The following is a 14,403-nucleotide window of genomic DNA, read 5'->3' as shown; positions in this document are numbered from 1 at the left end:
TTCATAAATTGCGGGTAAATATAGTAATCTCCTCAATCCACTCTTTGGAAAATAGAATCGATGATTTAGAGCGTCTTGCTACGTTAAGTCCAAGATGGCTTATATTTGCGCAAAAAAAACAGCTCTTGCGGCAACATTTTTGGTGTTAAGGAAAAGTATGCAGTTAATAAATCCATGTGTACTATAGATGTCACTCCAAGGTACCCCGATTCAGCCACATCTGGAGGACATGCTCTACCAAAACGTGCACAGAATTTTGCGCCAAAAAATACACACAAAACAGGGGTAAAATCTTTGATACATGTGTGTAGCTCCCACCATCCTTTTTTTTTTTCTTCTGTCCTTGCCTATTGCCCATCTATCCTTAACCCCCTCCCTGCTTTTAATATTTTTTTTTTTACTATATTAAAAATGCTTTTTTGTCTGCCTGGTAGTGTGCTCACTGGTAGTGTGCTAACTTATTATTTTCAACACAGGGTGCCTCCAGCTGTTTCACCACTACAACTCCCAGCTAGCCCTGACATCTATTGGCTGTCAGGGCATGCTGGGAGTTGTAGTAGTGAAACGGCTGGAGGCACCCTGTGTTGAAAATAATAAGTTAGGGCCATTGACAGGCAGGGAGCGAGCACAGGCTGAATGAATTTGGACCGATTGCCTGGTCGGCATCTGTCCGAATTCAGGCGTGACATCACGCCAGCCTGCAGCCGGCCATTAGGAGGGAGACCCCGGTTTTCAAATGTAAATTAAAAGGTTTTAATAAATAAAAAAAATAATAATAAAAATATATGAGAGATATGTTGTAGAGCATATGTACTACAACATATCAACAAAAAAATGTTGATGACAGTGCCCATTTAAGATAGCTCCCATATGATACTCTGCCAACAGGTATCTTCTCAGACTGCTGCAAAAATATATGTGTTAGTCTCAAACAAACATGCACATTTTTTTCAATGGTAAGAAGGTTAAAAGTAGCAGGTTATCCTGAAACAGGCATAGTATTAAAGGGGTACTCGGTGGAAAACTTTTTTTTTTTTTTAATTAACTGGTGCCAGATAGTTAAACAGATTTGTAAATTACTTCTATTAAAAAATCTTAATCCATTTAGTACTTTTTAGCAGCTCTATGCTACAGAGGAAATGCTTTACTTTTTGAATGTCTTTTTTGTGTTGTCCACAGTGTTCTCTGCTGACACCTCTAAGTGTCAGAAGAGAGCACTGTGGACAAGACAAAATAGAATAGCATACAGCTGCTAAAAAGTACTGAAAGGATTAAGATTTTTTAATAGAAGTAATTTACAAATCTGTTAAACTTTCTGGCACCAGTTCATTTAAAAAAAAATTTCCACCGGAATACCTCTTTAATAGAGACATTTTTAAAGTAATTTGCCCTCTACTTGTAGGTGCAATAAAAAAATGAAACCAATAAATCACACTGCTTGTCTCCTTGTATTAAAGCATTGGAGAGACATGACATTAATGGTTATTCTATGAGAACCACAGCATACCATTTAGGCTGCTTTAAGGCTATGTTCACATGTCAGAATGTTGGCACGGAAATTCTCTGTGCGGACATTCCGCAGTCTGCAAGCGCTGGCATAACAGTAGACAATAGATGGCAATGCATTCCGTGCGGAGTCCGCAGAAAAAAATGGTCAGGTTAATTCTTTCTGTGGACAGCGGAATCGAAATTTCTGTGCCCGAAACATCTGGCGTGGAAAATACACTGTGTGCACAACTCAGCAGAATCCCCTTGAATACAATGGGGCTCTGCTGATGTCAGAAATTCCAATGTGAACATAGCCGAACACTGCGATTGCAGTGTCTGTCAAAAGATGTACATAGGGAGGATTTTCTGATACATACCCTTACGGATACCTCTGATGAATTCCACTGTATAGCCATTCAGTGGCATCTGTCTCTCATGTTAAAGAAGTTATCTGACATCAGGTAAAGAGAAAAATGCTGCAGAAGCATATAGCATTGCTCACCTGTCTGCCCCAGTTCTGGAACCACCAAAAGTGATTTGTTTGTCGGTATCTTTCTATTTCAGATAGTTACTGTGCTTCCTGGTTAAGCAGTTGCTCAGTACTACAGTTCCCAGAATGCAAAGGGCATTCTGAACATTTCTCTACATAGCAAACTATGCAAAATATTGCTCTACATATCAGACTATCTCACCACCCAGAAAGTCTGCAAATGCTGCTGTGTACATTCCCTGACTGTTACTAGGCCTCTGGCATTGCTCAGCACAAGGCAGCATGCTGTACCCACACCTCATTCTTACCTAAATTCTTTTGATTGAAGAGCCGATGTACGTGCTTTCAAATCACCTAAGTGCAAGTAAAAAGTGCAAGTGTTGACACAAAAAACCATGCAAGAGGATGCGGTCCATCGCAAGCCCTTCTCCAACAGGAGAGAGCCCCCCAACAAACCAAACCCTTGTCCTCCGGGCCAAAAGGCACCTGCAAGGTTCCAGGTATGAGGTCCCCTTTCGCCGAAGCTTCTCGGCCTTTTGGCTAAGATCAAGTGTAGTACCTTCCTGTTAGTTGGCGGTGTGTAAGACCACCAAGGCAGGATACGGGAACCACACAGAATGGTGCAGGTGTACCTGGGCCAGCTGTATGGCCAGGCGGCAGGACCTGAAATGACCTATATCTTCTGGATCTCGCCCTAAGGGTCGGGTAGAGTGTAGGTCAAGGTGCAAAAGTGCCGCAACTCATTCTTACCTAAATGTACCAATAGAAATATATATGTGAATGTGAAAGGGAGATGGTGATGTAGGTTGTAAGGGCTGGATAGAGGTGATGACATAACTCAGGGGGGCAGGACTAGAGCCCAGAGACCAGATCCAGCCACACTTCCTGAGATAGATGAGGATTATGGGGAGGAGAAAGGGAGGAGCCATGGATCGGGAGACAACACACGGAAAATGAAATAACTACACACCTTCCTGTCAGGGGTAATTCAAGTTAAAAAAAAAATGCCGAAGCCATTACAATTTGTGTCAACACTATATTAGTAAATTATATAACTTGGGTCATAGTTTTATTTAGGGTAGGGTCATATGTAGCAAATATGTTTCATATTTTACGCTGCATATTTCAGTGCTAGCAAGGCCTACGGGTGTTTATTATTGGTGCAATAGATTTTGCTAGCACAGAAATATGCAGCGTAATATATCCTAAAAAAATATTTTCATACCAGAATACCCCTTAAAAAAAATGCCATGCACTTCAGATGCCTCTGTATGCAACAGCCCAGCAGACTATGCTATTTCAGACAGGAAAATAAAATGGCATATTGACATATATCTGCCGAGCATATATTTGATCTATGTGCTGGGAGGGAAATGATGTGAAATGTGAACACAAAAATGTCCAAGTGAATACTTATATTATAAAATGAATTAAGCATCTGCCAAACCTATAACTAAAATGGACATGAAATATGTTCATGTAAATAAACCAACTTCAAAAGATATGAAGAAAGAACGGAGCACATACCATATTGAAGATCACTTCATTTCTTTATTGCTTCAATTCGGGGTGTGCGGTAAGAGGGTAGGGAGGGTGGACGAGTGCTTCGAGGGGAACCTCGGGCAACGGTCCGTATCACGCTGGAATGCGCTTCATCAGGCCCTGAAGGCCTGATGAAGCGCATTCCAGCGTGATACGGACAGTTGCCCGAGGTTCCCCCGAAGCACTCGTCCACCCTCCCTATGAAGTGATCTTCAATATGGTATGTGCTCCGTTCTTTCTTCATATCCTTTGAAGGTGGTTTATTTGCATGAACTGTTCCATATGTGAGCACTACCGAACATTGCCTTAAGGGGTAGTACGTGAACATAGGTGCAGAAGTCCTGGAAAGCAAGTACAGCAGTGTATCTGTTTGGCGGTGCCGGTATACACACCTCTTTGCAGTGCATGTTCATGTAAATGATTCCTGGGAAAAAAACATAAAATGGTGCTGTCACGATGCCGGCTGGCAGGAGGTGGATCCTCTGTGCCAGAGAGGGATTGGCGAGGACCGTGCTAGTGGACCGGTTCTAAGTCACTACTGGTTTTCACCAGAGCCCGCCGCAAAGCGGGATGGTCTTGCTGCGGCGGTAGTGACCAGGTCGTATCCACTAGCAACGGCTCAACCTCTCTGACTGCTGAAGATAGGCGCGGTACAAGGGAGTAGACAGAAGCAAGGTCGGACGTAGCAGAAGGTCGGGGGCAGGCGGCAAGGTTCGTAGTCAGGGTGGATAGCAGAAGTTCTGGTACACAGGCTTTGGACACACAAAACGCTTTCACTGGCACAAGGCAACAAGATCCGGCAAGGGAGTGCAAGGGAGGAGATCAGATATAGCCAGGGAGCAGGTGGAAGCCAATTAAGCTAATTGGGCCAGGCACCAATCATTGGTGCACTGGCCCTTTAAGTCTCAGGGAGCTGGCGCGCGCGCGCCCTAGAGAGCGGAGCCGCGCGCGCCAGCACATGACAGCAGGGGACGGGAACGGGTAAGTGACCTGGGATGCGATTCGCGAGCGGGCGCGTCCCGCTGTGCGAATCGCATCCCCGACGGCCATGACAGTGCAGCGCTCCCGGTCAGCGGGACCGACCGGGGCGCTGCGGAGAGAGAGACGCCGTACGCGCTCCGGGGAGGAGCGGGGACCCGGAGCGCTAGGCGTAACAGTACCCCCCCCCCCCTTAGGTCTCCCCTTCTCTTTGTCCGGTAACTGCCTCCCCTGGGATGAGGACACCGGGAAAGGATGGAGGGATTCCTCAACGGCAGGCAGTACAGCAGGAGTGGGAATAGGGAGGGAGGGCAGAGGGCGAGGCCTGGCACGGAGCAGTGTGACACCAGGACGAGGGCCATGAGGAGGCACCGAGGCTTGCCTGACTGGACTGGGAGGGGGGGAGAGGCACTTTTTAAGGCAGGCAGAGTCCATAAAGACCTTAGGGAGACCGGATACAGGGGGAACCACAGGGTCACGGCAGGGAGTACTGGGAACCGGTTTAAGGCAGTCCTTGAAGCAAGAGGTACCCCAGCTCTTGATCTCCCCTGTGGACCAATCCAGGGTTGGGGAATGGTGTTGAAGCCAGGGTAGTCCAAGGAGAATTTCGGAAGTGCAATTGGAGAGGACCAAAAACTCAATTTTTTCGTGATGAGTTCCGATGCACATTAGGAGGGGCTCCGTGCGGTAACGCACGGTGCAATCCAACCTGGCTCCGTTGACCGCGGAAATGTGGAGTGGCTTGACGAGACGGGTCACCGGGATGCGGAATTTATTCACCAAGGACTCCCGAATAAAATTCCCAGAGGCACCAGAGTCCAGGCAGGCCACGGCTGAGAGGGAAGAGCTGGCTGAAGGAGAAATCCGTACAGGCACCGTGAGACGTGGAGAAGCCGACTTAGCATCAAGAGACGCCACACCCACGAGAGCTGGGTGCGAGCGTGCGTTTCCCAGACGTGGAGGACGGATAGGGCAATCCACCAAAAAATGTTCGGTACTGGCACAGTACAGACAAAGATTCTCTTCCTTACGGCGATTCCTCTCTTCCAGGGTCAGGCGAGACCGATCCACTTGCATGGCCTCCTCGGCGGGAGGCCTAGGCGCAGATTGCAATGGAGACTGTGGGAGAGGTGTCCAGAGATCTAAGTCTTTTTCCTGGCGGAGCTCTTGATGCCTCTCAGAAAAACGCATGTCAATGCGAGTGGCTAGATGAATGAGTTCATGCAGGTTAGCAGGAGTTTCTCGTGCGGCCAGAACATCTTTAATGTTGCTGGATAGGCCTTTTTTAAAGGTCGCGCAGAGGGCCTCATTATTCCAGGATAGTTCAGAAGCAAGAGTACGGAATTGTATGGCGTACTCGCCAACGGAAGAATTACCCTGGACCAGGTTCAGCAGGGCAGTCTCAGCAGAAGAGGCTCGGGCAGGTTCCTCAAAGACACTTCGAATTTCCGAGAAGAAGGAGTGTACAGAGGCAGTGACGGGGTCATTGCGGTCCCAGAGCGGTGTGGCCCATGACAGGGCTTTTCCAGACAGAAGGCTGACTACGAAAGCCACCTTAGAGCCTTAGGAGCTGGTGGAGGAGATGGTTGCTGCTGTAGCAGAGGAAGAAGTTGCGACTGAAGTTGCTGCACCATGGTGGACACTTCCGACAGCTGGTGGGTTAGATGGGCGATCTGTCGGGATTGCTGGGCGACCACCGTGGTGATATCAGAGATATAAGGCAGAGGGACCTCAGCGGGATCCATGGCCGGATCTACTGTCACTATGCCGGCTGGCAGGAGGTGGATCCTCTGTGCCAGAGAGGGATTGGCGAGGACCGTGCTAGTGGACCGGTTCTAAGTCACTACTGGTTTTCACCAGAGCCCGCCGCAAAGCGGGATGGTCTTGCTGCGGCGGTAGTGACCAGGTCGTATCCACTAGCAACGGCTCAACCTCTCTGACTGCTGAAGATAGGCGCGGTACAAGGGAGTAGACAGAAGCAAGGTCGGACGTAGCAGAAGGTCGGGGGCAGGCGGCAAGGTTCGTAGTCAGGGTGGATAGCAGAAGTTCTGGTACACAGGCTTTGGACACACAAAACGCTTTCACTGGCACAAGGCAACAAGATCCGGCAAGGGAGTGCAAGGGAGGAGATCAGATATAGCCAGGGAGCAGGTGTAAGCCAATTAAGCTAATTGGGCCAGGCACCAATCATTGGTGCACTGGCCCTTTAAGTTTCAGGGAGCTGGCGCGCGCGCCCTAGAGAGCGGAGCCGCGCGCGCCAGCACATGACAGCAGGGGACGGGAACGGGTAAGTGACCTGGGATGCGATTCGCGAGCGGGCGCGTCCCGCTGTGCGAATCGCATCCCCGACGGCCATGACAGTGCAGCGCTCCCGGTCAGCGGGACCGACCGGGGCGCTGCGGAGAGAGAGACGCCGTACGCGCTCCGGGGAGGAGCGGGGACCCGGAGAGCTAGGCGTAACAGGTGCGTTCACACATACAGGAACTGCTGCATATTTTCTGCTGCTGATTTTGCTACCAAATTACTTCAATGGGTATCAAAGTCAACTGCACATGTCAACGTACCCAAACGGATTTTCTAGGCATTTAAAGTGTACCTGTTGTCAACAAAAACTTTTTATATAGTGTAGATAATACCATTATATGTATACTTGTAATATACATTGGTTAAAAAATGTGTATATTTTTGTCCCTGCAGCTATTGCATGTGTGTCTCTATGAGGAGTCCAAATACAGGAAGTGTGGAGGGACATGCGGGGCTCTCTGCACTAAGAAAAAGCAGAACCGTGTGCAGTGAGGCTCTATAACATGCTCCCGTCTCATACATCAGGATGATTGACAAGCCAGCAGTCTGCACACATCCCTGCTTCTCCTGCCCTCACTTCATGTATTTGATCTCCTCATAGAGACACACAGACAATAGCTGCAGGGACAGCATTTTTTCAACCAAAAATATACACAATTTTTAACCAATTTATATTACAAATATACATATAACAGTATTATCTACATTATATCAAAAGTTTTTGTTGACGACAGGTACACTTTAACCCCTTAAGGACTCAGCCCATTTTGGCCTTAAGGACTCAGACAATTTAATTTTTACGTTTTCATTTTTTCCTCCTCGCCTTCTAAAAATCATAACTCTTTTATATTTTCATCCACAGACTAGTACGAGGGCTTGTTTTTTGCGCGACCAGTTGTCTTTTGTAATGACATAACTCATTATATCATAAAATGTATGGCGCAACCAAAAAACACTATTTTTGTGGGGAAATTTTGCTAATTTTGGAAGGTTTCGTTTTCACGCCGTACAATTTATGGTAAAAATGACATGTGTTCTTTATTCTGAGGGTCAATACGATTAAAATGATACCCATTATTATATACTTTTCTATTATTGTTGCGCTTAAAAAAAATCACAAACTTTTTAACCAAATTAGTACGTTTATAATCCCTTTATTTTGATGACCTATAACTTTTTTATTTTTCCGTATAAGCGGCGGTATGGGGGCTTATTTTTTGCGCCATGATCTGTACTTTTTTTTTATACCACATTTGCATATAAAAAACTTTTAATAAATTTTTTATAATTTTTTTTTAATAAAATGTATTAAAAAAGTAGGAATTTTGGACTTTTTTATTTTTTTCGTTCACGTCGTTCACCGTACGGGATCATTAACATTTTATTTTAATAGTTCGGACATTTACGCACACGGCGATATCAAATATGTCTATAAAAAAAATGTTAAGCTTTTTGGGGGTAAAATAGGAAAAAACGGACGTTTTACTTTTTTATTGGGGGAGGGGATTAGTCCCATAGGGGACTATTCATAGCAATACCATGATTGCTAATACTGATCTGTTCTATGTATAGGACATAGAACAGATCAGTGTTTTCGGTGATCTTCTGCTCTGGTCTGCTCGATCACAGACCAGAGCAGGAGACGCCGGGAGCCGGAAGGAGAGGGGACCTCCGTGCGGCGTTATGAATGATCGGATCCCCGCAGCAGCGCTGCGGGCGATCCAATCATTCATTCAAATCGCGCACTGCCGCAGATGCCGGGATCTTTATTGATCCCAGCACCTGAGGGGTTAATGGCGGACGCCCGCGAGATCGCGGGCGTCGGCCATTGACGGCGGGTCCCTGGCTGCGATCAGCAGCCGGGATCAGCCGCGCATGACACGGGCATCGCTCCGATGCCCACGGTTATGCTTAGGACGTAAATGTACGTCCTGGTGCGTTAAGTACCACCGCACCAGGACGTACATTTACGTCCTATGTCCTTAAGGGGTTAAGGATCGGGGGTTTTTCCGTTTTTGCATTTTCGTTTTTTGCTCCTTGCCTTTAAAAAATCATAACTCTTTCAATTTTGCACCTAAAAATCCATATGATGGCTTATTTTTTGCGCCACCAATTCTACTTTGTAATGATGTCAGTCATTTTGCCCAAAAATCTACGGTGAAACGGGAAAAAAAATCATTGTGCGACAAAATTGAAAAAAAAAACGCTGTTTTGTAACTTTTGGGGGCTTCCGTTTCTACGTAGTAAATTTTTCGGTAAAAATGACACCTGATATGTATTCTGTAGGTCCATACGATTAAAATGATACCCTACTATATAGGTTTGATTTTGTCGGACTTCTGGAAAAAATCATAACTACATGCAGGAAAATTAATATATTTAAAATTGTCATCTTCTGACCGCTATAACTTTTTTATTTTTCCATGTATGGGGCTGTATGAGGGCTCATTTTTTGCGCTGTGATCTGAAGTTTTTAACGGTACCATTTTTGCATTGATAAGACTTATTGATCATTTTTAAATGATATAAAAAGTGACCAAAAATGCACTATTTTGGACTTTGGAATTTTTTTGCGCGCACGCCATTGACCGAGCGGTTTAATTAATGATATATTTTTATAATTCTGACATTTCCGCACGCGGTGATACCATATATGTTTATTTTTATTTTAATTTACACTGTGTTTTTTTTTTTTATTGGAAAAGGGGGGTGATTCAAACTTTTAATAGGGGAGGGGTTAAATGATCTTTATTCACTTTTTTTTTTCCACTTTTTTTTTGCAGTGTCATAGCTCCCATAGGGACCTATAACACTGCACACACTGATCATTGTTATCCCATAGGGACCTATAACACTGCACACACTGATCTTCTATGTTGATCACTGGTTTCTCATAAGAAACCAGTGATCAACGATTCTTACGCTTGACTGCTCATGCCTGGATCTCAGGCACTGAGCAGTCATTCGGTGATCGGACAGCGAGGAGGCAGAAAGGGGCCCTCTCGCTGTCCTGTCAGCTGTTCGGGATGCCGCGATTAGCCGCGGCTATCCCGAACAGCCCGACTGAGCTAGCCGGGAACTTTCACTTTCACTTTTAGCCGCGTGGCTCAGCTCTGAGCGCGCGGCTAAAGGGTTAATAGCGCGCGGCGCCGCGATCGGCGCTGCGCGCTATTAGAGGCGGGTCCCGGCTTCACTATGACGCCAGGCCCGCCGTGATATGACGCGGGGTTACTGTGTAACCCCGCGTTATATCAGAAGAGCAGGACCAAGGACGTACTGGTACGTCCTTGGTCCTTAAGGGGTTAACATTGATGCCCTATCCACACGATAGGCCATCAATGTCTGGTTAGGGGGGGTGCCACCCAGGAACCGGCCTAAGGGTGGGTTCACACCACGATTTTCTATACAGTTTTTGGATACTTTTTTTTTTTTTTTTTACCGTATGCAACCGTACAGCAAACCGTGGCCATAGACTTTCCATTCAAAACCGTATGCACCATATTGTATACGGTTGTCTCCGTTTTTCACACCACATGGTTTTTTACTTTTTTTTTTCTGGACAGAAAACCGTGGCCTACCACGGTTTTTGGTCCAGGTGAAAAACCGTATTTACCCGTATATGTTTTTTGTTTTTTTTTACATGGGAGTCAATGGGAACCTTACAGAACTGTATGTGTGTACGGTTCCATCCAGTTTTCACCATACAGTTTTTGACTTTGCACAGTTTTTTTTCTTGGAACTTCAATCAAACAAGTGAAACGGATACAACCGGACATCATTTTTCAAACCGTATACGGTTTTCAACCGTGTACAGATAAAACTGTGTACACACGTTTTGATACAGTTTAGTCAGGTTTTGAGGAATCCTTTTTTTAATCAAAAATCTGATTTAAAAAAACTGTATTGCAAAAACGTGGTGTGAACCTACCCCAACTGCTGTCCAGTAAAGTGGCCGCCCCAGTACATACACAAAGAACAGTCGGAAGCAGTTGGCTCTATTCATTGTGTAGTGGTGGCACCAGGCTACTTCAGATCAGCTCCCATTTAGGGCAAAGAGACACTATGCTGGTTTGGGGGATTTTTTCACATCTGTATAGTTTGCTGCATATTTGTATGGTTGAGAATAGATGATTGTTGTGCCCATGGCTATATCCCACAATCTCTCCATAAATGAGGACCATTGTCTTGACTGAGCATACATGTTTATTTCAGTGGTGAAAGAGAATAAAGCAGCTGCCAGATTCTTCTGACAGTGTCTCATCTCCCAGCAAGACAAAGGACCACTTATAATTAAATCCCCCCCTAGATCAGTTCAGGAGAGCCCAATCCACATTAGGTGATATCCACCATTATATAGACCTAGCCTTGATAAATTTACATTCAGCCTTTACATGATGATCCATTTTAGAGTTAGCTCTATTACCAGCAGTGGTCTCTTTCAACAATAGAACATATGGCAAAGCTGTTCTGTTTTATTAAGTGTCATGTGATGTGGCGCAGTCTGCAGAGCAGATAGAATTATTAGTTTAGTAAGAAACCAAACTGGAATCAGATCAAAGACAAAGCAGAAAGAATACTAGTAAGACAGTGTTATCTTTCTAAAGAAAACAACTAGTCGTCTTCCTGGGAAGTCCAACCAATGTAAATGATGTGTGTTATGTCACCTTGGCTGTGCATAGTAAATAAAGCAACTTCTATGCTAATGGGAACCTCATTTAAAAATAAAAGAAGTTTCTGCATGTGAGATTTAGGGGACTAACACAATCTTGTCGGGATTAGCAACATCTATGGCTTGTGCTGTGACTGAGCATGGAAATCCCAATCCATCAGCAGTATAGGATGGGGAGACTGTACACACTGTATGATGAAGCCAGATCACATCCATATGAGTAGAGAAAGTTATGTGTGATGGGTGCAATGTATGTAGCAGCATCCATAACCTTGTGGAAAGTAGTGCATTGCTTCCTATTACCAATTAGTACAGGGCTAGGATTAGGAATTGGGATAATCGCTATTTAAATGCCCCTCTAACGACCACCCATCAGCTCTTGTGTGATGGGCTGAATGAATGGACTATGGGAAATGTTAGCCGGCTGCCTTCTTCTCCTCTCAGTAAATTGCCAGGAATCTCAGCAATGTCGGGTATATTTATCTTCCTTTCTGCCCCCACTACTCTTGTTTCCGTTGCCTAAAAAGGTGAAAGCAATCGGAAGCGTCCCCCCTCCCCCATCCTCTAGTTCCTGCCAGGAGAGGTGATTCTGACCCTTTTAAGCTGATGGTCACACTAAACCCAATAAACCTAGTCATGACCCTAAATCAAGTCAACAAGGCTCTCCAGTCGGGGTATCTCATTGCAACAAAAATGTCATTTCAGGTATTCATCCTCCAGCAACCCCATTGCCTCCAGCCCACCAGCCCTCATTTATAGATCCGACCATAACAGTGGACAAGCATCAGTTCAGAAAGGAAATTCTGCATATAATAGCTGCCATTTACTAAATCAGGTCACGTGAGGTTACTACAATTCACTTATATTATCCTCTTTTTTACTGTGATGTTCATGGTGGTCTGAAAGTCCAATACTAGTTATTATAATAATTCAGTGTGCCTTAAGTAACACCCAGGTAATGATTGATTACATTCACATATTTATTTGTCATCACACTACTTACCTGCCTAAGGTATGTTATGAACTATACTTACTACACACAGCCATGGCCGTAAATGTTGGCACCCCTGACATTTTTCAATAAAATGAGGTATTTCTCACAGAAAAGGATTGTAGTAACACATGTTTTGCTCTACACGTTTATTCCCTTTGTGTGTATTGGAACTAAATCAAAAAAGGGAGGAAAAAAAGCAAATTGGACATAATGTCACACCAAACTCTAAGTGAACTTCTCTCCTTTTTATCTGCTTTCAGGTGTGATTTTTATATTGCACACACCTGTTACTTGCCCCAGGTGAGTTTAAAGGAGCATCACATGCTTGAAACAATCTTATTTTTGCTCAATTTTGAAAGGGTGCCAATAATTTTGTCCAGCCTATTTTTGGAGTTTGGTGTGACATTATGTCCAATTAGCTTTTTTTCCTCCCTTTTTTGGTTTAGTTCTAATACACACAAAGGGAATAAACATCTGTATAGCAAAATGTGTTACTGCAATCCTTTTCTGTGAGAAATACTTAATTTACCTGGAAAATTCCAGGGGTGCCAATATTTATGGCCATGACTGTATAAGTATACTATAAGCATAATACGAATATGCAGAGAAGGAAATAGCAGCTAACCTCCAGTTTTTTCTGGTGACACTTCAGACAGGGAATAGTTAAAGGTTTCAATTAAATCCAGCGGCCAGTTTGAAATGACCACAGGAAATTGTGGCTGGACTCACTGGTGACAAGGTCTTTGTCCCATGCATGGGTGTGACACACAAAGATAGCCTTTACATTCCTTTAGGGGGGGTGAAAGGAGTTATCACCTAAACAGATTCTTAATAAAGAACCAGGGAGCCCTTAGGCAATAAGGGAGTCGTGTCATGCTGTCTGTCTACAATGCATTCTTAATACACTAAAGCTAGGAGTATATACAATATCCATCTAAACAGGTCACATTGAACCACATCTCCAAGGTGTAGACTTCAAGCATAATGTACATAGGAAATTAACACAAACTATTGTACAGAATGAGAAAAAGGGGATCAAACCCTACAAATGCATGGCTTCTTCAGTGCAAAAAACCCATTAAGGATTCCTAAGCACTTATATACCTATATACCTAAGCACTTATATACCTATATACCTAAGCACTTATATACCTATATACCTAAGCACTTATATACCTATATACCTAAGCACTTATATACCTATATACCTATATACCTAAGCACTTATATACCTATATACCTAAGCACTTATATACCTATATACCTATATACCTAAGCACTTATATACCTATATACCTAAGCACTTATATACCTATATACCTATATACCTATATACCTAAGCACTTATATACCTATATACCTATATACCTAAGCACTTATATACCTATATACCTAAGCACTTATATACCTATATACCTAAGCACTAATATACCTATATACCTAAGCACTTATATACCTATATACCTAAGCACTTATATACCTATATACCCAAGCACTTATATACCTATATACCTAAGCACTTATATACCTATATACCTATATACCTAAGCACTTATATACCTATATACCTATATACCTAAGCACTTATATACCTATATACCCAAGCACTTATATACCTATATACCTAAGCACTTATATACCTATATACCCAAGCACTTATATACCTATATACCTAAGCACTTATATACCTATATACCTAAGCACTTATATACCTATATACCTAAGCACTTATATACCTATATACCTAAGCACTTATATACCTATATACCTAAGCACTTATATACCTATATACCTAAGCACTTATATACCTATATACCTAAGCACTTATATACCTATATACCTAAGCACTTATATACCTATATACCTAAGCACTTATATACCTATATACCTAAGCACTTATATACCTATATACCTATATACCTAAGCACTTATATACCT

Source organism: Hyla sarda, chromosome 2, assembly GCF_029499605.1.
Source record: "Hyla sarda isolate aHylSar1 chromosome 2, aHylSar1.hap1, whole genome shotgun sequence".
Classification (NCBI taxonomy): Eukaryota; Metazoa; Chordata; class Amphibia; order Anura; family Hylidae; genus Hyla; species Hyla sarda.
This window is presented reverse-complemented; position numbering follows the sequence as displayed.